The sequence below is a fragment of the Nycticebus coucang genome, chromosome 5 (assembly GCF_027406575.1).
Source record: "Nycticebus coucang isolate mNycCou1 chromosome 5, mNycCou1.pri, whole genome shotgun sequence".
NCBI classification, from domain to species: domain Eukaryota; kingdom Metazoa; phylum Chordata; class Mammalia; order Primates; family Lorisidae; genus Nycticebus; species Nycticebus coucang.
In genome coordinates this window covers 9,042,322-9,065,843 of record NC_069784.1, presented here as the reverse complement: position 1 = coordinate 9,065,843, position 23,522 = coordinate 9,042,322, and the positions used below count along the sequence as shown (strand labels likewise).

At 41.5% G+C, this 23,522-nt stretch overlaps 1 protein-coding gene across 2 annotated transcripts in view; it reads right to left on the bottom strand.

The window, feature by feature from the left end:
• ST6GALNAC3 (ST6 N-acetylgalactosaminide alpha-2,6-sialyltransferase 3) overlaps window positions 1-23,522 on the bottom strand; it is a 522,516-nt gene that overhangs the window by 344,216 nt on the left and 154,778 nt on the right. The window contains exon 1 of one of the 2 annotated variants that reach the window (XM_053592658.1): window positions 20,728-20,829. The exons of the other annotated variant lie outside the window; for it this stretch is intronic. The gene's annotated coding sequence lies outside the window, so the exon portion shown is untranslated. Of the gene's footprint in view, window positions 1-20,727; window positions 20,830-23,522 lie in introns of those variants that run through there. 2 annotated transcript variants of the gene reach the window in all.

The following is a 23,522-nucleotide window of genomic DNA, read 5'->3' as shown; positions in this document are numbered from 1 at the left end:
CCATCTGTGCTAAAGGTGTCCATTTCTTTAAAGAGCTATGGAAGCAAGGATCAGAAGAAGTGATATTTGATGAGAATGTTGGACCTTCCAGGTTTAAGAGGTATAGGGGGTATACTGTATCTTATAAACTGAATTATGTCATACCTAGAGCAAGCTTAATGAATACTTATTGAATAAATGTCTTCTTCCAAAAAAGACTGAACTTAACACCTCTCATCTTATTTTTACACTTGAATTTCACTATAAAAGTTGGAGATGGGTTTATGATGAAAAACACTTTAGATTACATGTGAAACATCTTAACTAAGGACCAATTCTAGTTGGAGAACATATCAATTATTCCAGACTAATTTAAACATGAAAACACTGCAATATGTTTATTGCCTAATCATGGGACACAAAAACTTAAAGGTCACAGCAGGATTCAAGTTCATGGGAGACAGAGGGGCCTGGGACACCAGGGTCTGAGTTGGAGGGGGACAGGACTGCAGGCCACAGACACGCCACATTTTCCCCTCTGCTTTACAGAGTGGAATTCTGCATAAGACCCATTGGATGAGAGGAAAACCAACTGAGAGTCTAAAGATACGGGACAAAAATAACATCATTAGGCTGCTATCCTATTCTTTTTTTCCCAGTATAATTCAGCAGAATGGCCTGTTATTCTTTCTCAGCTTATATCAACTGTGAATCTTGACCCATTTTAGAAGCTACCAGCTTTCATTAGTGAACAGTGGGTATAGCCCAAAAAGATAAGGACAGAGAACTCAAAGTGGGGTAATGAAAAGGGCCAGTGGGGGAGAGATTCCCTGGAATATACCCAGTAATAAAAGGAGCTTCTATTACTGAATAGCACATCTAAAGATGCTTGAAAAATTTTTGAAATAAATCAGTCTTGCTGAAACCAGTGCTTTTCAAACCTGACTATGATTCAGAATTGGCCATGGTGCCTGTTAAAAAACATAGATGCAAGTATTTTGCCCCAGATTTGCTAAATCAGAACCTTAAGGGCCTGATGGGGGGGGGGGGTACCCAGCAACTATGTATTTAACAAGTCCCCACAAATTATTCTGATGCACACGCAAGCTTTAGAACTACTATTATAAGCCACGTCAGCCTCATGGCATGAATTCTCGGCAATGTAATTCCTATAAAATGAATTTCTTTAAATGAAGAAATACCAAGACATTTTGATTGGTGATAATAAAACCATATTCGTGCAGTAAAGGTATTAAAGCATCTTTCATCATCCAAGAAAATGAACTGCCATTCTTAAAAATCTGGGGATTAAACCATATGCTCTGAAACCTTCTTTATAAACATGACATTATGATGCAAAGACTCCCTGTAATAGTTCTATACTTATAACAGATAAGAAAATTCCCCAGCTCACTTGTAATAACTAGCTGCCTTCTGACAACTGTCAAATTTTTTTATTGCTGAGATTTGGAGACTCATCAAAACCAATTGCCAGCCAGACATCTGGTTTTATAAGTTTCTTTAGAAATACAATCAGTAGCCCTGAATGTGGACAGGATATTCAAAGTACTGTGAATGCTTCCGATTACTCTCATTTTAACTTTTGTGACTGGGGTATTTTTCCCACTCCTACAAAATCACTTTCACTTTTCAGGGGGTCTTGCTCGGAACTTACACAGCACTTGCTTCCTCAAGTCTTCTGGAGATTAAAAAGAAAAAAAAAAAAAAAAACAGTAATTTTATGTACTCAGAACTTTACTCCCAACTTCTTCCTTAGAGATATCTGCTGCCATCCTATGAACCCATAATAATTACCAAAAGAGAAAATATTTTCTACTCTTACTTCGAAAAACAAAGCCTCTAACCTAACAAAATTCTCATATTTTACATTGGCTTATATTTTCTAGGGTTGATAGAGTTCAGTCTCAGGGAAGCAGTTAGATACGGCTTATGCCTCCATTTTCACACACACCTACCCAGCTGGAAAGCACCTTGCCAGGAACCTGCCTAATTCCCTCCCTTTTCTTTGCACCCATAATAGGATCCCTTGCTGCCTTCCAGTTTCAGTGTCTTCTTGATATGATCAAGAAATATTCCAATTCTAGTTGGAGAACATATCAATTATTCCAGACTAATTTAAACATGAAAACACTGCAATATGTTTATTGCCTAATCATGGGACACAAAAACTTAAAGGTCACAGGAGGATTCAGGCTTTCTCTTACATGTGTATTGTCTTTTAAAATCACTAGAATTTTGAAAAGTGAACAGATTTTTGGTTTTTTCAATCTATTGAACAATGGCCATTCCAAATAGTAGAATCAGAGGGAGGGATGGATGATCATTACCTTCTTTTCTTTTTAAAATTGCGATGGTAATTTAATGCTTGTTATCACAAGTCAAACACTACAGATGTACATGAAGTACAAATAATGTTTGTTAAACTAGTTTAAAGTACCTTAATTTTTATTTATTTATTTATTTTATTGCTGGGGATTTATTGAGGGTACAATGAGCCAGGTTACACTGATTGCATTTGTTAGGTAAAGTCCCTTTTGCAATCATGTCTTGCCCCAGATACCATCTAACCCCCGTGAGAATGGCCCACATCACAAAATCTCAAAACTGCAGATGCTGGCGTGGATGTGGAGAGAAGGGAACACTTTTACACCGCTGGTGGGACTGAAAACTAGTACAACCTATTTGGAAGGAAGTATGGACAAACGTCAAAGCACTCAAGCTAGACCTCCGATTTGATCCTGCAATCCCATTACTGGGCATCTACCCAGAAGGAAAAAAATCCTTTTATCATAAGGACACTGGTACTAGACTGTTTATTGCAGCTCAATTTACAATCGCCAAAATGTGGAAACAGCCTAAATGCCCACCAACCCAGGAATGGATTAACAAGCTGTGGTATATGTTAACCATGGAATACTATTCAGCTATTAAAAAAAAAATGGAAACTTTACATCCTTTGTATTAACCTGGATGGAAGTGGAAGACATTATTCTCAGTAAAGCATCACAAGAATGGAGAAGCGTGAATCCTATGTACTTAATTTTTATTTTTAAAATGTTGCATGCTTTGAGTTTTCCCAAGTTGGATCTGAGACCCTTTTGTAGCTTCTCCTAATTGTACTTTAGCTTCTCCTAATTGTAAGAGTGTGTGTGTCACCACTGATAGTCTTTTAAAAAATTTCTTTAATTTTATCATTACACTTTGTTTTTCCTTTTTCCTCTGTAGGAGGTCTCTAACAGACGCATTGGATCTTCATTTCATTTTCGTATGTCATTATTTTCCTGCCTCGAATATTGTCTTTTGCTGTGTTCCAATTGTTTTCTGCTCTTTCTGCTCTTTTAGTTTCCAATTATTGTTCTGGTATAGATATCCTTTCTTGCCATGCAAGAGCAAAAGATAAAGTCCTTAGCATAAGCACCCATAGTTTCATAGTAGGAACAGTCATTAAACCAAGGGTTGAAAACTCAAATTCATTCAGGGACCAGGCCGGGAGCAAAGCAGTGAAACAGGCAGGGGCATAAGACATTAAGGAGATGTGGGGACTACAGCAAGCTGCATTTGAAAGCGGTTAAATGCATTTAAATCTGAATTTATACCAACTGGACAAAATACATACAAGGAACCACTTCAGCCTTGAAGAGCCAGTTACAACCTCTGCACAGTTTGACTCCCAATTTCATTTTTTCTCACTCCAGACAAGGAGTTCAATTGACTCTTCATTTGCACCAATGGAAAAGTACTACTACATAGATAACATACAAAGAAGCAGATAATTCAAAATCTGCATGCAGATGGCTTCAGAGCAACGCTGAAATTTACCATTCACTATAATCTGTTCACATTAACCCTGTATTGAAAAGACTTTATATTCCTCCCAAGCACAGACGACTCAGTGGGAATAAGGCAGTAATGAATCAGCGCCGGTGATGGAAGTGACACAGGGGTGGAGGCAACATCTGGCAGGTAAAACGAGGCTGCTGCACTAGACCCCAACAGACCAGACCAAAGCAAAATGGAGCCACTCACGCCAAGTGCCACATAACCAAACTGAACCCAGAGACAGGCTCCAACCAGGAGATTCACAGCAATCAATCCAAAGGGGCCCCACTGAGCTGAGCCAGCAGACAAGGAAGTGCTCGAGGCCCTGGGATTGCTGTCACCTATACAAAGAAAGTAGCCTGAAGTAGCCTGATGTTAACCAGCCCAGTTTTTTACCTGCCATTTTCTTGTTCCTACTTGAGCTGCTTTAGGGCAACTGACTTCCGTGCTGGCCATTTCTATTTCGTCCATGGGATGCTGCCTGATTTGTGAACCCCACTAGTAAAAACCAATTAGATCTTTAAATCTAATATGCTGAATTTTTTTTTTTTTTTTTTTTTTTTTGGCATTTTAGGGGGCGGGAAGCTTAATGCAAAATTTGGGACAATTTTAAAGGCAGGAACTTCAAAGGCAGACAGTGGCAATAACTAGATTCCCAATGTCTATGGGATAGTCTTGAATTTAGTCTCTACGGAAGGTTGAGCCTGGTGACATAACAGCCACCTAGAGTCTCTCTCCATTTTGCTATTGTCAAGAGGAAATGATTTTTCGCAAAAACAGCCTTTGAAATTCCATCCGATGTAAACTCTACCCACTGCTTACCAAAAATGGAAGCAGCACAAGAGGAGGATAATTGTCATTTTTCTCCTGTCACAAAAGAGAGACTTCAAATAAACTGAACAAGGGAGAAAAATCAAAAACACAGCATGAGACAGCTTTGCTGATGAAGGGTGAGTCACTAATTCCACAGCCGCTTCCTTAATTGCAGCTCAGCACACCCGCAGCCAGTTTAACACCCTGTTTTCTTCTTAGAGCCTTACAGTCGGATCCACTCAGGTCTAGAAATAGCAACTGTCCTGAGAAAAGTGGAGAAGAGCCTATTAAAAGGTGTGTATTTAGCATCTCTATAGCATTTTATGGTTTCATAGGACCATTTTTATGATTCTTTCCATCTGCAAAAGCAGAGAAATAAATCATTTGCCAAAGTCATAGAGAAAATGGCCAGCATGAGAATCCAGACTTATAGCCCCTTCCAGAACATTCCTTCATTCACAGAGGGCTTCTACCTCACTTACCATCATTTCCCTCTTAACTGCTGAGGGCTCAATGAGGGGCTTTGAGAACCCTTTGAAGGATCTCAAGATCTGTGCTGCACACGCCATCCTTCCACAGAATCTACTTGAACATGGGAGTGAGTGCATAGGGAACTGACTGTACCCCGCCACCCACGCCATCTGCTAGAACACAGGAATGAAGAGCGTCAGAACACTCTGCACAGAGGGCCACCTGTGCTAGGAGTGTGGGACGCCTGATTGGCCTGCCCAACGGTGTTTTCAGCCAAGTTTATAGCTAGACGTCACCATGGTGATCAGGATTAATGAAATTGCATCAATAATTTCCCATGGAAGGCACGCTCCAACTGAGCTCAACTAAAATAATAAGGAGTCAAAGAATTCTGCCATTTAACCAAATAGGAGATAGATTCTAGCAGCGTCACAGAACATGCTGAGAAGTCTCTACCTCACAGCATTTTTGAGACTGGAAGTGTTGACATAATCTCTTTCCATTATGTTCTCACATCAGCTTTGATTTTGTGTCAGTGCACGTTCGTGTGAAGCTTTAATGGTGGGAGGCTTCACGTTTTAAATGAGCTCATCCCATCTTCCTGTAAGCCAAACACAGTAGTGACAGTATCTTTTTTTTTTTTTTTTTGTCCAGGACTTCAGGGCACTCAACAAATGCTCATTTCTGCTTTCTACTTCAGAAAGGTGATAGGGCAAATTTTTTTCCCCCCAATTTATTCCTGTCACAAAAGAGAGACTAGGGAGGAAAATGTTTAAGTTGAAAATATTTCTAATTATAGGAGTCTAATGTTTCTGGAATTTTTTAAAGACAAGATTATATGTTTCTCTATATTATATTTAATTCAGATTTCCACTCTTTTAGTGTTATGTACTTGTCTATATTTTTGTTTCCAAAGAAAATACTGACTGATAATATTCTAGCGAGCCGAGAGCTCTTGCAATGCCATAAAGTAGGCCACGCAACACAAGTGGTAAAATTCTATTTTATAGCCTCACTTTCTCTACCTCCCCCACAAGCAGGTTCTACAATCAAAAAGGGAATGTGATTGACTGGTTCATGACAATAGACAGTGATTTAATTTTGACACACGGCAATAAGGTAGACTTAATCAGCAATCTTGGGTCCATGAGAGATTGTGTTATGATTCCCCACTCCACAAACCTCATTTAAATTGAACGCTATCACAGAGCAGCTTACCAATTAAATCAAGATGTCTTAATATTACAGAAAAGAGATTTGTAAACGCAATAACAGCATTTCTCAGCTGTGTTTACAGCCTTGGACATTGCTATTTAAATACCCCCAAGGACGAATTCTAGGAAGAATTTCACTGTGGGCAATTTGAGCTCACTGGATTGAACAGCACATCTCCCTCTGCACTGGTAGCATTCAGGATGGGAAGCCTGGTCCCCAGCCCAAGAAAATAAGAAAAGGGACTGTCCTCAAGGGAACTGGTCAGACATGACAGAAATGCCACAAGTATTTTTCCTAAACTATTTAAATAATACATACAGACTCTTTTAAACATAAACACCAAATAGCTCCTGTTTGATAAGCACATGCCACCTGCAAGCACGTCACTAAGCTCAGCACACGTGTTGTCCTATCTGTTCCTGCAAAACCCCCAAGGGAGGGTGTTTGCTTCCTGTAACAGTGGTGGTGTATCCTGAAGCTCAGAAAAGTTAGGCCCATTACCACAAATGAAACATACAAGCCTGGATTCAAATCTCTTCTGACTCTAAAGCCAGAGTCCAAGTAAACTGCTACATGACCATGCCACCCATCCCCAGGACAACCGCACACAGGTTCACGTGAACCATGGCAGGCTCGGCCCCTCCACAAGCAATGTGGCCTCACTGAATTCTTCACATTTGTCTTTTCTGGGTTTTGTTCTCGCTTTACCCACTCTCCACCACCATCCAACAAGAGCAACAACAAAAATCGTCACATGCAAAGCACTTCAACTACGCTGTTAACTGACTTGAAATTTGGACAAGTCTGCATTTAGGTGGGTGAGGAGAGTAGATTTCATCATGTTTGGCTCAGGAAATGTATTCCTTAGACCAGTGGTTCTCAATGTTCCTAATGCTGTGGCCCTTTAATACAGTTCCTCTGGGTCGCGACCCACAGGTTAAGAACCGCTGCTTTAGACCCTTTATACAACATCTCTTCTAGGCAAGGCATTTTGCTGGGTGCTCAGGCAGGACTGGCCCTGCTTGTCTAGAAGCAAATCAATTTACAGGGGGAGAGAGACATGGCGAGGGGGTGGGGGGGCAAGGAGATCAAGGGATTGAAAAATGCATTGGAGGGGGGCAGAGTGAGGGAATGGAGGGAAGGGAAAAGTCATGTACAATCACAAAAGTATGGTAAGAACCGCGAGAGAAGTCTAAGTCTCCATAGATCTCTAGGAAAAGTTTCCAAGCTCACCTTGGATCCTGAAACTTAAAGGCTGATTAAAAATTAACCAAACGGAGAAAGGATGTTCCAGGCAGAGGAGGGAGGACAAAAATGTGGATGCAGGGCGTGATGAGAGATCAGGGAGGAATTCAGCCCCGTGTGAGGCTAGAGAGGGAGGGCACGGGAGAAGGAGCAGATCTACAGAAGCCACACAGAGATTTCGACTTCATTTCCAGGCACTCGAGGACTGAGGATGTGTGAATGAAGACCTGGCAGGAGGAGGTTCGTGATTTAACAAAATAAGTCTACAGAAAGTAGACAAAGGCTCAGAAGAGAAAGTGGGTGTGGAAGAAGCCTTGTCTCATCGTAGTCAGGAAAGAAAGTCTATTTCAGGCAGTGAGAATGGGAAGGAAGTAACATCAATAACTAGAACAGGTGACGGAAGGGTGACAGCTGGAGAATTGGCGATTGGGGTAGGTGTCTGCGCCATGATGGGAGCAGGAGAAGGGACTGTGGGGCGCAGAGGCGGCGAGGGAGAGGGGTGAGGGAGTTTCATTTTGGGTATGTGCAAGTTGTGCTGTCAGTGTTTCCAGGTAAAGACGTGTGACAGGCAGGTAGAAATCCAGAAGAAACATCAAGGCTATAAACCCAGATTGGGAAAATGGTTACATGTGACCTGACCTGATAGGTGGCTGTGACTGCCCTTGTTTTTTGAGAGAAGAATCGGAGTGGTTGACAAAAGCCAGAATAGACTAAGTCAAGGAGTAAACAGAAAACACATGACATTGTCAGCAAACTATTTCTTATTATTTCACACGTGTATTTTCCCCTCCCTCCAATGAACAGGCAGTCCCCGCAGGGCAGGCTCCAGGACAGACCTCCCTTACCCACAGGGCAGGCATGGGGGCGGCCTAAACAAACACAGGCGGAACTGAAGAATCAGGTTAAGAGCGAGAGATGAGAAGACCTTCTTCCAGACAGCCTTGTAAGTGTACTTGGAAACTCCTGAGACTACAGACAACAGCTCTTTCTCCTTCACCCCTGCAAATTAAATCCAGGTTTCCTCCCAGCCGATGGCCTCTGCTGATTTTCCATGGATTAACGCTTCCAAGTGAGCAGGAATTGACTTGCCAAATAGTCTAACTCACTTGGCTGGTGTGTCTCACTTAAAAAGCCATTAACAAGTCAGACTAGAGGTCTGAGGGATGTCCAATTGCTGCAGTGTCCAAATGCCTACAGCTGTGCCCTCCTCACACCGCCAGATAGCTATGAAATTAAGATTTTAACACTTCTTTGATAGCCTAGCCAAAACTTTGTCTGGAAGCCATTGAGGCCTGATAAGGGCCAGTTAGAAATTATAAACCATCCTTGTTTTTTACATATTTCTGTTTTTAAAGACATGAGAGAAACTTCTCTGGATTAGGCCTTGATTCCTTTCAGGTGACACCCAAAATGCAAATGACAAAAGGAAAAATAAAGTGGGCTTCATCAAAGTTAAAATTTAGTGCTTTAAAAGACATCCTCAAAGAAGGCAATTCCCAGACTGGGAGGAAATATTTGCAAGTCATGTATCTAATACAGGACTTATATGCAGGCTATAAAAAGCACTCTAAGAATTCAACAATAACAAGACAACTCAATTCTAAAAACAGGCAAAGGATTTGAATGAGCCCCTCTCCAAAGAAGATATAAACAGCTAACAAACATATGACAAGATGTTAAACATCATTAACTGAGAAATGCAAATAAAAACCACAAGATACCATTTCACACTGACTAAGATGCTAACATCAAAAAGACAGACAATTGGGCCGGGCACAGTGGCTCACTTTTGTAATTCTAGGACTCTGGGAGGCTGAGGTGAGTGGATCGCCTGAGCTCAAGAGTTCAAGACCAGCCTGAGCCAAAATAGCAGGGCGTTGTGATAGGCAACTATAGTCCCAGCTACTTGGGAGGCTGAGGCAAGAGAATCACTTGAGCTCAAGAGTTTAAGGTTGCTGTGAGCTATGATGCCACAGCACTCTACCAAGGGTGACAAAGTAAGACTCTGTCTCAAAAAAAAAAAAAAAGAAATAAAGGCAGAGCAATGCTCATATGACAATAAAAGTATTGGCAAGGATACAGAGACAATATATCCTTCATGTATTTCTGATAGGACTCTAAAACGATGCAGCCACTTGTAAAAATGGTGTGGCAGGTAAACATGGAGTTAATACATGATAAACCACTTTCCATCCTGAAGGAGGGAGAAGAGAGGAGGGAAGCAGTAAAAAAGGAGAGCCAAGAGGGAGGGTAAGAGGAGAGAACAGGGAAAAACAAGTGTTTGAGTCCAAGAGGGTGGTATGAGAAAAACATGTGTCACGTAAACAGTCAAAATTACAGATCTCCAACCAAAACAAAAAGAAAGCATTCCCGGATTTTGAGGATAATAGCTATTGAGTTCCACCTCTAAATTTTAGAGTCTAAAGGGCAGTGATTTGATCAGAGGAAAGTGTTAGCTGAGCAAAGGGCTTTGAGTAGGGACTGTTAGACTTGAACCCATTTCCCTAACACCACGGGAGCTAATTGCACTCAGTTTGCTCAGCTGAGATCCAGAGAGAGGTTATCTGTGATAACCACATGCTTAGAGACACCATGACATTAAAAAGGCTATAAGGAGAACAAACGTAGTCTGGACTTTGATATTGCAAATACATTATCACAGAGTTTTTAAAAGAGAAAACAAAAGAATTTGCTTTTAAATTAGAAAATCCAAAGTCAGAAAGCGTGTGATTGTGGGAGCTGCTTTTTGATTAAGGGACAATGTGGGAGAAAAAGAATGGCTACCATTTATTTGTTCAACTTCTGTACACCAGGCGCAGTATATATTTACCTCATAGCCCTGTGAGGTAAGAGCCATCACTTCTATTTAAAGAAATCTTTCTTCCCAATCCTGCTACCCGGAGCCCACATTTTAAATTATCAGAGGATGTTGGCCTGCACTAAATAATGAGACTTTAACATCTAGAGTCTCTAGAGCAGGGCTGTCTGATAGAAATGGAATGTGAGTCATAGATGTAATCACAAACACGCCAGTAGTCACATTAAAAATGAAAGAAAGAGGAATTCATTTCAATAGCATTTTATTTAATTCAACATATTTAAGATATTATTTCAACAGTTAATCAATATTAAAATTTTTCAATGAGCCATCTTACATTCTTTTTTGTGTACTTAATCTTTGAAATACATTGTGTATTTTACACACACAGTATTTCAGTCCATACCAGCCACACCTCGGGTACTGCTGCAGTCTGAATGTTTGTGTCTTCCAAAGGTCATGTGCAAATTTGATCCCCAAAGTTGGAGGTGGGGGTTAGTGGGAGGTGTTCTGGTCATGGGGGCTGATGCCTCGTGAACAAATTAATGTCCTTCCTGGGAGGACTGGGATAGTGAGTGACTTCTCACTCTGTTAGTTCCTCTCTCTCTCTTTCTCACACTCCAATTCTCACCATCCGATTTCTGCACATGCCAACTCCCCTTCACCTTCCATCATGAGTAGAAGCCGTCCAAGGTCCCCAACAGTTGCCCCATCTTGAAATTTTCTAGACTTCAGAATTGTGAGCCAAATAAACTTTTTTTCTTTATAAATTACCCAGTTTCTGGAATTCCTTTATAGCCACACAAAACAGACTAAGAAAGACAGATACCAAATAGCAACATATGGCTAGTGGCTACCATCTTGGATGGAGAAGCTCCATAAGATTCCACAAACTTAAAATTATGGCATGCATTATCCTAATTAAGTGTCACAAAAATTCCCTGACACATTTTGCAAGTGAGCTGAGACTCAAGAAGTTAAATGGCTTAATGAAGTCAAATAAACTAACACACACACATATATATATATATACACACACATACGTATTTCAATGAGAAAGAGAGGGCTGAATACATAAATAAAAAGATTACATAGCTGCTACGTGCAAAGCCGTCTTAAATCTAGTTCTGCTTCTAGGTTCAGTGTTTTTTCAAAAGAGACTTATATAATTTAGCTACTTCTGGCTATTTCAGTCCAACTTAAAGGTAAGGGGAAAAATTAGTATTAAGATAGGATAAACTTCCAGAACAAAAAGACCTAAAATTAAATGGTTCAAAATTTCAAATGTTCCACATACACAAGTGTTTGTATGGAGTCTGGGGGCACCAGGCCCAACAGTCATCAGGGCTCAGCTGCCTGGCTGCCAAGATTTCTCTGGGCACCCCCTTACCAGATGTCTGGAAGGGATGTAGGAGCACAGAGGGGTACCTGTAGCAAGTCACTGGCTTCCATTCCATTGGTGAACTTTTAGGTGGCCACGCTCAACTCTAAAGAAGGCTGAAGAAGGCCAGGTGAGATGGTTCACACCTGCAATCCCAGCACTCTGGGAGACCAAGTCAGGTGGATCACCTGAGCTCAGGAATTTGAAACCAACGGGAGGGAGGGAAGGAGGGAAGGAGGGAGGGAAGGAGGGAAGGAGGGAAGGAGGGAAGGAGGGAAGGAGGGAAGGAGGGAAGGAGGGAAGGAGGGAAGGAGGGAAGGAGGGAAGGAGGGAAGGAGGGAAGGAAGGAAGGAAGGAAGGAAGGAAGGAAGGAAGGAAGGAAGGAAGGAAGGAAGGAAGGAAGGAAGGAAGGAAGGAAGGAAGGAAGGGCGGTGCCTGTGGCTCAAAGGAGTAGGGCACTGGCCCCATATACCGGAGGTGGTGGGTTCAAACACAGCCCCAGCCAAAAACTGCAAAAAAAGAAAGAAAGTAAAAACTAGCTAGGTGTTATGGCAGTTGCTTATAGTCCCAGCCACTTGAGAGGCTGAGGCAAGAGGATGGCTTGAGCCCATGATTTGAGGTTGCTGTGAGCTATGAAGCCATGGCACTCTACCAAGGGCAACACAGTAACATTCTGTCTCAAAAATAAATAAATAAATAAATAATAAAATAAGCCAGAAGAATGGAGAAAAGATGGTCGAACTGAAGAGCAGGAGAATGGATTTGGGGGGACAGCCAACAGTTAGTGTTCAACGTTGGCTCACTGGATATAATTATGCCAGGAACTGAAATATAATTGCTGGCAAAAAGTAAAACACTTAGGAACTTTGCATAGGCCTGAAAGAGTCAGAGGAAGGGCTGCCAATTTTCAGCACCTTTTACATACAACACCATGCTGAAATTGTTTATGTGTTATCCTAGTTAATGCTCTCAAAAATCCAATGAGATAGGTATCATTTTTTCAATTAAAAAACCCCCTAAAATTTGTAAAGCTTAGATAAGTTGTACAAGAACAACTAATAAATATTGGATAAAACTGCTCTCTCAATTAAAAGTTCTTTCCAGCATACCACACCACTAATGATAAGCTAACAGTGAAAAACATATACCAAGCTATTATTGAATGCCCGGAAGGCAAGGCATTATACAATGAATTATACCTGTGTTATCTAATTTAGTCTTCCTAGAAATGTTCCCAAGGTCATGAGACCAAGCTGGTAGTGGTTCTTGGATCTGAACCCACCTCTTCCTTCAAAATGTACATTCTTTCCCCAGAGTTAATTTATCAGGGATGGGCCACCTAAATAGGGACAGTCAGAAAAGAAGAGGATAAACATTGTGCCTGGGAGGTGGAAATATAGAGTAAAAGAAGTAGGAGAATCCAGAAGACAAAGATTGAGGTGGGAATAGAAGAACCTGCCCCCAGCCCAAGGCCTTCTTGGCATCACATCTCAGTCCTGAATTCCATATCATAGAAACAGCTGCAGCCGGAAGTTAGTATTTTCCTACAGGAGAATTAGAAGTTCCTCTCTCCATATCCTCTCCTCATCCCCCAGGGAAGAGGAGTATTGTCACTGACTAGCCGCGTTCAAGGTTGCTGATCTGGGTCACAAATTCAGAAACTGGGGCCTTAGAAGGAAGACCATCTCTGAGGCGAAATGCCCCTTCTGTCTGCTCTCTCCATGAGACCAGGGTAGTAAAGAGTGTGGATCATCCCCTTCACATTCTGCCTTCTGAGGGATCAATGAAGGGGAAGGGCAGGAGGCCTTCCAGGGCTCCAGGCCTGAGAACCCAGGAGGTCGCTAATGACCCACGTCAACTCAAGTCAACTCTGCCAGCGAGCGCCACTGTGCTCACTTCCTGCTTACTGGGCCTTAGCTTTTTACAAACAGTACAGTTAAAAAAAAAAAACAAAGATTAGTGGGAAGCAGAGATAGTGGGAAAGTGAGCCTGGTTCTCTCACTTTAATTGAGGACTTTAAATACCTGAATAAAAAGTCTGGATCCCAAACCCCCAGACATTGTCCGTCTGTGTACTACCTGACATATTAGCATGTGCTGTTTCCTGCCCTTGGAGAACATTCTCTCTCGCACTTCCACTCTTCCACCTGAAAACCCTTAGCCATTCTTTAAAGTCCAGGGTCAGTGCTTTGGTGAAAGCCTCCCCTGTCCTCTTGGTAGTTGCCCCCCCGCCCCCGGCCATCTGAACACTCAGCTCTGTCTCTTGTCTACAGAGACAACATTACAATGTGCTGAGGCTGCAGGACCCTCCCCAGCTAACTTGCTGGGCTCCTGGACACAAGATATCTCTGCATGTCCAGTGCCTAGCACTGGGCCTGGCAGGGAACAGACCTTCAATAGACATGTATGGACATCCTAACAAAGGAAGGCCTGCTTGGCCTTTGGTGTTTCCAGGGGCTCCGCTTCTCCTGGCTGAAGGTTGACTCACGCAGTGGCCGTCCCCAAGTGCATTGCTCATTCTCTGTAATGGCCTCTTCTCATCATGCATTTTATTGATCTGTCTGAGTGATGAAATTTATTATTTATTAGATTTCTGTAATAGCTTTGTTCCAAAAGAGCACAACGGGGTATGTAGAGACTCCAAGGCAAGACCAGAACAAAAGATGCACAGTGTGGGAATCAGAGAGGAAGGGTGGAAGGTTCAGGCCAGGAGAGAGGTGCAAGGGAAAGCCACTGCCGTCAGGGAAGGGACGCCTCCCCCCAGCCCTGCACCAGTGTCAGCCCGGCCCTCATCCTTATAGTCCGACAAGAGAAATAATATGGAAAGCACTTGGAAAAGTTAAAAGCATCCTGCAAGTGCAAGGCAATATTATTCCATTATCATTAATCAGCATCAACATAACTCATTCCAAGGCAGGAAGTCTTTCATATCCAGGCAAGCGAGGTGGAAAATGTGGGACATCTATCTTCCTCTGCTAGGACCATCTGCCCTTCTAAAGCAAAGACCATATCATTTTCATTTTTGCACATGATAGGTGCTTAACAAAATTTTTCACAAGATACGGAACTCAGAATTCCCATCTTCTAAAATATATTCATTCTATCTGCAATCCTGCTGGGTAATTGGGTATTAACTACCCTATAAATAACTTCCTTCCATTCTAGTCTAAATTTTTATGACAGATAGCCCTAAGAGAAAATAACTATTTTTCCCTCCATTTATGGTGATCACCTTATAAATTCTTAGCCTATGACAACTATCACTTTTACCATATTTTTGGAATGCGAAGAATGGGTTGACATAGATAAGTATAGGTCAAACCTTCCAGCTTTGTTGAATGGTCTCTTTACTGAACTTAACAGCTCAGCTAAAATGGGCCCATCTGTCCTCCCACCTCATTGAAAATAAGATCTTCCTTAATAAGAATGCCTGAATGATTCACTGACCCTCTGCTAGCCCCTCGGGAAACTGTCACCATCTTAAAAAAGTTATTGACAAGACCAAAATGACTATTGTATGTATGTTTCATTGTTTTTATGCAGAAACTGAATTTCCTATTTAAAAAATTATGGTGGAACTGTGATTACACAAACTCAATACACTATACAGAAAATCGCACTTACATATAAGAGCTAAAGAAAGCAGTTATGAAATGTTGAAGTGTTCTTCATTCTTCAAAGAGTTTCATAATCAGGATAAGATTACTATTTTACTTACAATCATAAACAAGATGTGAAGACTTAGCCACATCAAAATCATTTCACCTCCCTAAGCTTCAGTTTACTCATTTTTTTTTAAACTGGAAAAAACGGGGAGGCTAGAGATAAAAAACATGCTTTGAAGGTTTCTATATGGATTAGAAGGAATTTATGGCAAGCTAGTGCCTGACACATAATAGATTCTAAAGTAGTGAAAATAATTGTTCATATTGTTATCCTTTAAGACATCCACGTACCAATAATAGAGAAAACCCTCAAATGATTTTATTAAATCATAACTGTGTACAATTACGGGTAAAATGTGCTGATTTGATATACAATGTGGAATGCTTACATCAAACTGATTAACACAGCCATCACCTCACTTAATTGTTGTGGTAAGATATTGATACTCTACTCTTAGTAGTTTTGACATGTACCATTGCATTATGCACAATAGGTGAGGTCCCACCATGTACCTTGCCTCCTCCTGACCTCTCCTTTCCCTCCTCTCACCTCTTTCTTTCTGGACTATAGTTGTGTTTTATCATTTGTATGAAGGTATAGGTGATATATTGGTTTTACCATAGTATTGAGTATGTGAATCCTTTTTTTCCCATTCTTGAGATGCTTTACTATAAAGAATATGCTTCAGTTCCACCCAGGTAATCATAAAAGTTGTAAAGTCTTCATCCTTTTTATGGCTGCATAGTATTCCATGGTATACATATACCATAATTTGTTAATCCGTTCATGGATTAATGGGCATTTGGGCTGCTTACATGACTTAGCAATTATGAATTGGGCTGCAATAAACATTCTGGTGCAAATGTCTTTCTTGTAATATGATTTTTGATCATCTGGGTAGATACCTAGTAATCTAGTAATTCATACCATATACTCTGAGTTGGGGTCAGGGGGCTGAACTATAACTCACTAAAATTCGTATGTTGAAATCCTAAACTCCAGTACCTAAGGATGTGAACTTATTTGGAAATAGGGTCATTGCAGACATAATTAGTTAAATTAAAATGAGGTTATACTAGAGTAGTATGGGCCCCTAATTCAATGTGACTGGTGTCCGTATAAAAACAGGAAATCGGGACACAGACATACACACGGGGAGAGCCCCTATGTGGATGACAGTGGAAAACAGGAACAAAAAAGCTCACCAGCAAAACCCCAGGGCCCTCAGGCTGGAACCACCTTCCCGACACTTAGCTAGATCTTGGACTTCTGGTCCCCAGAATTGTAACCCGATCAATTTTTCATTTAATTCACCCAGTTTGTGGTACTTTGTTACAACATCCCTAGGAAACTAATACATGTGGGTATTCTTATGATCTCGTTTTTTTAATATGGGAAACTGAAGTATGGGAATTTACCCTTTATATCAAATTACAGATAAGTACTTGCTTATGGTTCTAAGAAAACAACCCTGGTTTTCACAAACATGCAGTGGAGGCAAATCTTGACACTTGACACTCACTGAAATTTGGGGAGTAATCTCTTTCCCTTTTTGAACCACGGCTCTAAACAGGTTTTGCTTTTCTCTTGAGAACCAGAGACCCCCATCCAATGAGTGACTCACTCCCTGGGCCCCTGCAAGGAAAGGCCCAGGCATCAGGCACTGGGTTTAGCCACCAGTGTCTCTGCAAAGAAGCTGAAGCCCACCGTTCTTTTTTTTTCTTTTTCTTTGAGACAGAAAAAAGCTGTCACCCTGGGTAGAGTGCTGTGACATCACAGCTCACAGCAACCTCCAACTCCTGGGCTTAAGCATTCTCTTGCCTCAGCCTCCCAAGTAGCTGGGACTATAGGCGCCTGCCACAACGCCCAGCTATTTTTTTGGTTGCAGACCCGGGCTGGGTTCAAACCAGTCACCTTAGGTGTATGTCGCCAGCGCCCTTGCCAACTGAGCTACAAGCGCTGCCCCAGCCCACCCTTCTTGGTTCTGAGCAGAAGTGGACCATATTTGGGGGTGGGAAGTGTCCTATCTGATTATCTAGGTATAGCCCTCCAGGGTACTCCCATGAAAGACACCTTACAATATGTATTTGATTGATTTGCTAATATTACTGACATTCTTCATCTTCCACAGACCCTTTGGGAAGAAGAGAAAGGAATCATTCATTCCTAATAGATCAGTCCTAGAAACCCAATGTTGAGACTGTCTATTCAATTTTTTTATGTGTGTGTGTGTATATATATATATATATATATATCTACCAACAACAAAATGTTTCTCATGGCTGCCTGTGTTTACTATGGGACATGTTTGGAAGACTAGATTTTCTTGGAATTGCAGAATTGCTACACAGGGAAACTCAGGTGCAGAGCTCAGTTTATAGAATAACAGCAGGGGGTTCTAGTCACAAGGATCAGATGATGATTGGCAGCACCAGGGTGTCCAGCCGTCCAGCTGTCTTCCTGCCATGATCTGTGGGGGTCTGCTTCAAATCCCTTCCCGCTGGCCCCTGGATTTCTACTGGGAAAGAGCCAGCCCTTTGGGTAACTCCTGCGTGGGCATTAAAATGCAAACACTCATTCCTCCAACCAAGGACAGAAATTCCTCTGGGAGCACTCCCCTAGGAACAATGAAACTAAAGGGGCAGGGCCTCAGATCCCAGAGTGGGGGCAGAGCCCTTTAGGAGGACGTGGGTCATGGCCACAGAAGGGTGCAGGGAATTTGGGAAGCAGGGAAGCAAGCAGAGGAGGAAGGTCCGAGACTGAAAGGGGGTGGAGGGGGCACGGGTCAGCCCCACACAAACTTCGGCCAAAGTCAGAGCTCTCACCTAATAATTCTGCCTTCTTGGGCAAATTATGTAACCTTTCCATCTCTATTTTTCACTTCTATTTAATAAAAATAATAAGACCAGCTAGCAGTGTTTTCTAGACTTTTTATTACTGCTCTCCGAAGGAGACGTTTTAGACGTATACTTTCTAATTGTTCCTGCCATTTAATTTTTTGGTTTTTTTTTTGTTTTTTTTAGTCTTTATTTTATTTTTTTGGTTTTTGGCCGGGGCTGGGTTTGAACCCGCCACCTCTGGCATATGGGACTGGCGCCCTACTCCTTGAGCCACAGGCGCCGTATGCACTTGTTTAGATACTGTACATATATTTGTGCTTTATATGTAAACAAAGTAAATATTTGTTTCCAAGAATCATTTTTACTCTTGGGTGACATGCTGCCCTTGCTGAGAAAGCAGAGCACGTCTGGCTGGCGTGCAGGGGACACGATACACTCTACACGAAGTTCTTAGCACAATGCCTGCCAGTGGGAATGAAACTCAAAACATTTAGTGATAGGTGCTACCCTGACCCTACCAAGGCAGAATATCCCCTCCATTTAAGAGAGATAAATTCCTTAAAAAAATCAGCGAACCATCCGTGTGTGTGCTAATTGTGGTAGCTCAGACGCTAGGTGGTCATTGTTCTTTACTTACCTTGACCTCAGGGCTGATAGATGACCTCTCCAACCCCTTGTTGGCCTTGCTTTGTATGTCTGTATTAAATTATTCTCAACTAAAGCATGTAAATCTTTTTTATAATTGCTGCTAATCCACATCTCGCGCATTCCCTATGCAGGTGAATTTTTGGCAATAAAAAAAGCAGGTCTTTATTTATAACTCTCTTAACTTTAATCATATTAGATCCCACTATACCTAACTAAGCTGGCCTCTTCCAGTGTTAACATTATATGAGTTGGCAGGAGTAGTGGCTTTAGTTGTAAAACTTGCAATATTAATATCATTATTATTGGAAAGGAATTTGGGAGGGAGCAAAGGAAAGACAGAGCCAGGAGGAACGGGTATGATAGCAGCAAGCAAAGATATGTTGAACACTGGCCAAGCCGGAGTCACCCTTGCTGTCCCTTTAACGACTTTATTTTTTGATCCTATCACAGTCCTATAAGACAGGCATTTCTCATCTTTTCGTGTGTGTGTCTCAAAGACTTAGTGAGGTTAAGTACAGCATCCAAAGTCATATGGTCCTCAAGGGGTAAAGCCGGGAGTTGTGCTAACTCTAAGGTCCAGGCCTGCAACTTCCTGTAAGCAGAGAGGCCCTCCTGTATTATTCAGCTGACCTTAACATGAACATAATTCACACTACTGAACTGTACATTAAAAATGGCAAATTTTTTGGTATGTGTATTTTATCACAATTAAAAATAAAATAATAAAAAAACATTAGTAAAAGAAAAAAACCACCTCCTTGCCTTATGATTTTGTAGAACAGCAATTTGGGCTAGGTCTTGCCTACAGCGTTCTTGTGGCTCAGCTGGACCTGGGTCATTCAAGAAAGCCTCCCCTGCCCCTGCGGGCTTGATGTTAGCTCTTGGCTTGGCCTCCCTCTCTCCATGGCCTTCCATCCCTCTCTGTGTTCCAAGTGAGTGAATGAGGAAGCAAGAGGCCCTCTTGAGGCCTAGTCTTGCAGGCTGCAAAACATCACTATCACCACAGTCTATTGGTCAAAGAAAGTCACAAGACTAGCGTAGATTCAAAGAGGGAAAAAATAGACTCCACTCCGGGAGGAGGAGAAAGCAGATGGAAAATTTACACTGCAAACGTGCAAGTATAAACAGTGGGAAGATCATACTGTGATCTTCATAAATAAACTACCGCTTATGGTAACGGAAATGAAGCACTAAGATTTGTGCCTTGCACAGAGTATGCTCTTAATAAGCAGGTACTGATTTTTTAGTTGTTACAATTCTTAACATTCTAGAACTGTTTGCCAATTGACAAAGTGGAGGTGACACTGATAACTTTCCAACGTATGTCTTCTGATCACAGAGAAAAGGAAAAGCCATCAGTTACTGATAGGAATCTATATTACACAAGTGAAGTCTAAACAAAGAAAAGAAAACCAAAGATGACAATATAAAATTTTACCATGCTAATCTCACGCTTTTTCTATAAACCGATTCAATTCAGTAGGTAAACCTAATCACAACTGTGTTAAAATAAAATTACTTTGAAAAAATACTTGGACTCTAGTATATTAGGATCCTAAAAACTCAACTAATACAATAATTTCCAAATAATGCAGATCTTTCACCAGGAACAACGCTTAGGTATTTTTGCATTCTGCGTCTCCTTCATCACATTAAAGCTCCGTAATTGTAATTCTTAAATAGAGCAATAACGAAGTGAACACAGATAATGAAGTCAGTGCAATAGAAACCAAAACTAAGAACAAAATAAGGTGTGACACGGTTTCAAACTGCTCTTAGGAAATTAGTCCAACTTCTCATCTGAACACTTACATGTAGTCCTTAAGGTCTTGGGAGAGGTCGCTGCTGAAATGTCGCTGAATTTTCATTAGAAAGAGATAAAGGAATAACTTGGCTTTGTCTCTCGCTCCTGTTTGACTGCGTCCTATTATAGGTACAAACAAAAGCATGAGGCAGTTGGAGCTTCTCAGCCAACTCATCTCTAAGCAAGCATCAGCCCTTTGGTGACCCATTCAGCTCAGACCTCCTATATCCAAATCTTTTGAGGATCATGTTTGAAAAGGTTTTCTTTATAGTTTTACATTTAAGAAAAAAAGAGCCATTGGCCATTGATCTCTGTCGCAAAGAGGCCCCTCTGCTCCTCCCTGCTGGGTGCCATGAGAATGGGGTTCAACCTGAGACAGAAACGCCTCATGCACGCGTGGACATTTCCGGGTGCGCTTTACTGCTCTGCCCTTTCTGCGCACACAGAAGGCATGTGGAAGTAGGCTCATCTTTTACAGGTCAGCCACAGCCCACCCGAAGCCAGGAAATGCTAACGTACCCGAAAGAATGACAGATACCTACAGAGGACCACAAAATTAAAATGCGCCTCTGGACGATGTCAGTTCCTGCCCAGCCAGGCCCTGTGGAAATAAATGAAGACCAGCCAAATGAGAACATGCCAAGGCTATTGATTCAGAGTTTGCCATAGTCAGGGAGCTGGCCACATTGTCACTTGTATTTTGGAAGAGACTCAAAGGCAGGCAGAGAGGTGGGAAGGCTTTAACCTGAAATAAAGGGAAGGCTCAGCTATGCCCTGATTGGACACAGTTGGCATGGGGAAGCCCGAGGCAGGCTAACTGGGAGCAGGGCATCATACGGGATTGGTTAGGGGGGTGTATTTGGCTTTCTCTGGTGGGTCCTAAGTTGGAAATAGGGACAAAATTTAAGGGAGCTGCCAGTCATTAATCAAGTGTTGGCCATTTGAGGCCAACTGTTACAGAAGTTATTGTTGACCTTCCTGGATCGTTACTGGGGATAGCAGTCTGTTTCCTATAAGGCTGATGTATGGCAGGCTGGCTATTGTGGGTAAGGAGCTAGTTTCCTGGGCAGGGCACTACAAGTTGTGAGCCAAAGTTCTATTTTTATATGTGATCTGGCCATAGTTCGTGTATATATACAGTCTCTCATTCCCAAATAAAACCAGGGCAGGCACAGTGTTAGCCTAGAAAGTCTAATTTGGATCAGATAAAGCCTGGCAGAGGACGGCTCCTTCCTCGTCCTCCACTGTCCCCTGCTCAGGTGTCTATCAAGATTAATCACTCAAGGAAGTGGTCAAGGCACAGAACTCTCTCCCTGATAGGCATGAGCTTCTCTGGGCAGAAACCATGGTCTATCTTGCTTCATTTCAAACTTATGAACTAATACATGGCAAACAATTTGAATCAAAATTTACTCTCCGCTAAAATAAAAAGAGTTATACATTATTTTATGTTTTCTTGAAGGAAAAAGCACATCTCATTTACAAAGATAACATTTTTCCTGAGAGTAAACCAAATGCATGTCTCAGAAATGGATAATTAAAAAGTAATTTCTAAGACTGACATAATAGTTCCTCCTCAAGACTTCAGAGATCCACTTCCTACCGGGTTTTTAAATGTGCTGCGGGCCGGGCGCGGTAGCTCACACCTGTAAGCCTAGCACCCTGGGAGGCCAAAGCAGGTGGATAGCTTGAGCTCAAGAGTTTGAGACCAGCTTGTGCAAAAGCAAGACCACATTTCTACTAAAAATAGAAAAATCATCTGATCATTATGGCAAGCACTTGTAGTCCCAGTTACTCAGGAACCTGAGGCAAGAGGATCACTTGAGCCTAATAGTTTGAGGTTGCTGTGAGCTAGGATGACACCACAGCACTCTACCCAGGATGACCAAGTAAGACTTTATATCAAAAAATAATTAAATAGATAGATAAATAAAACGTGCTGTAGTTGGCTGACCTAGAGTACCAAGCAGACAAGGAAACGTGGATTAAGTCAGAATTAAAGTAGCACACAAATGAATTTGAAAGAGACCTTCAGATAGTTTTACCCCAAACTGGACCACCTATCAATTAAGTTTAAGGAAAAGAATCAGATATGTGCCATAAACTTCTCAGATGAATGGGAGACAGAGAAGAGCCAGAATATGAGAATAAGTGTGTGAGAGAAAGCCACACTGCGGTGGGAAGTACTGTCCTTATACGAGTCACGATTTGATTCACAGTGTCATTGAAACCATAGGGATTTGCTTAAAATGTGGCACCCCTGAACTATAATGTTCCTAAAAATTCCTAAGGGGTAGGCAAATCTCTGTGCAATGGTCTATTTCCATGTTTTAATGGGAAAATCCATCCAACGCAAGAGCAAATGTATTTTGCTACAATAGACATCTTTCTGCCTTGACAGTCTAACCTCAGTCCTCCTGGGCCTAAAGCATAATTGTAGCTGATTGGTGCTTACCTCTAGGTGCACTTTGCTAACAAAATAACAAAATGAAATGTTCTGTACTTGCAAGTTTTAGATTATTTTTTCCTAAACACAGATTCTAGAAATCACATCCCTTACAAAAAGAGCTTAATATATTACTTTGCAAATTTGCAGCATTTTAGATATATACTATATGATCACAGAGCAAATAATACTAGAAATATCCTAGTGAGTCAGAAGGTGCTGATTGTTACTGCAATTGAACTTCTACAAAAAAAAAAAAGCAACAAAGTTTTATAATTTTCTTCCCTAGAGATTTTTGAAGTATAGGACAGAAACTCATCCAGTCCAATGTTAGTGTATAATCTATAGTAATGTTAA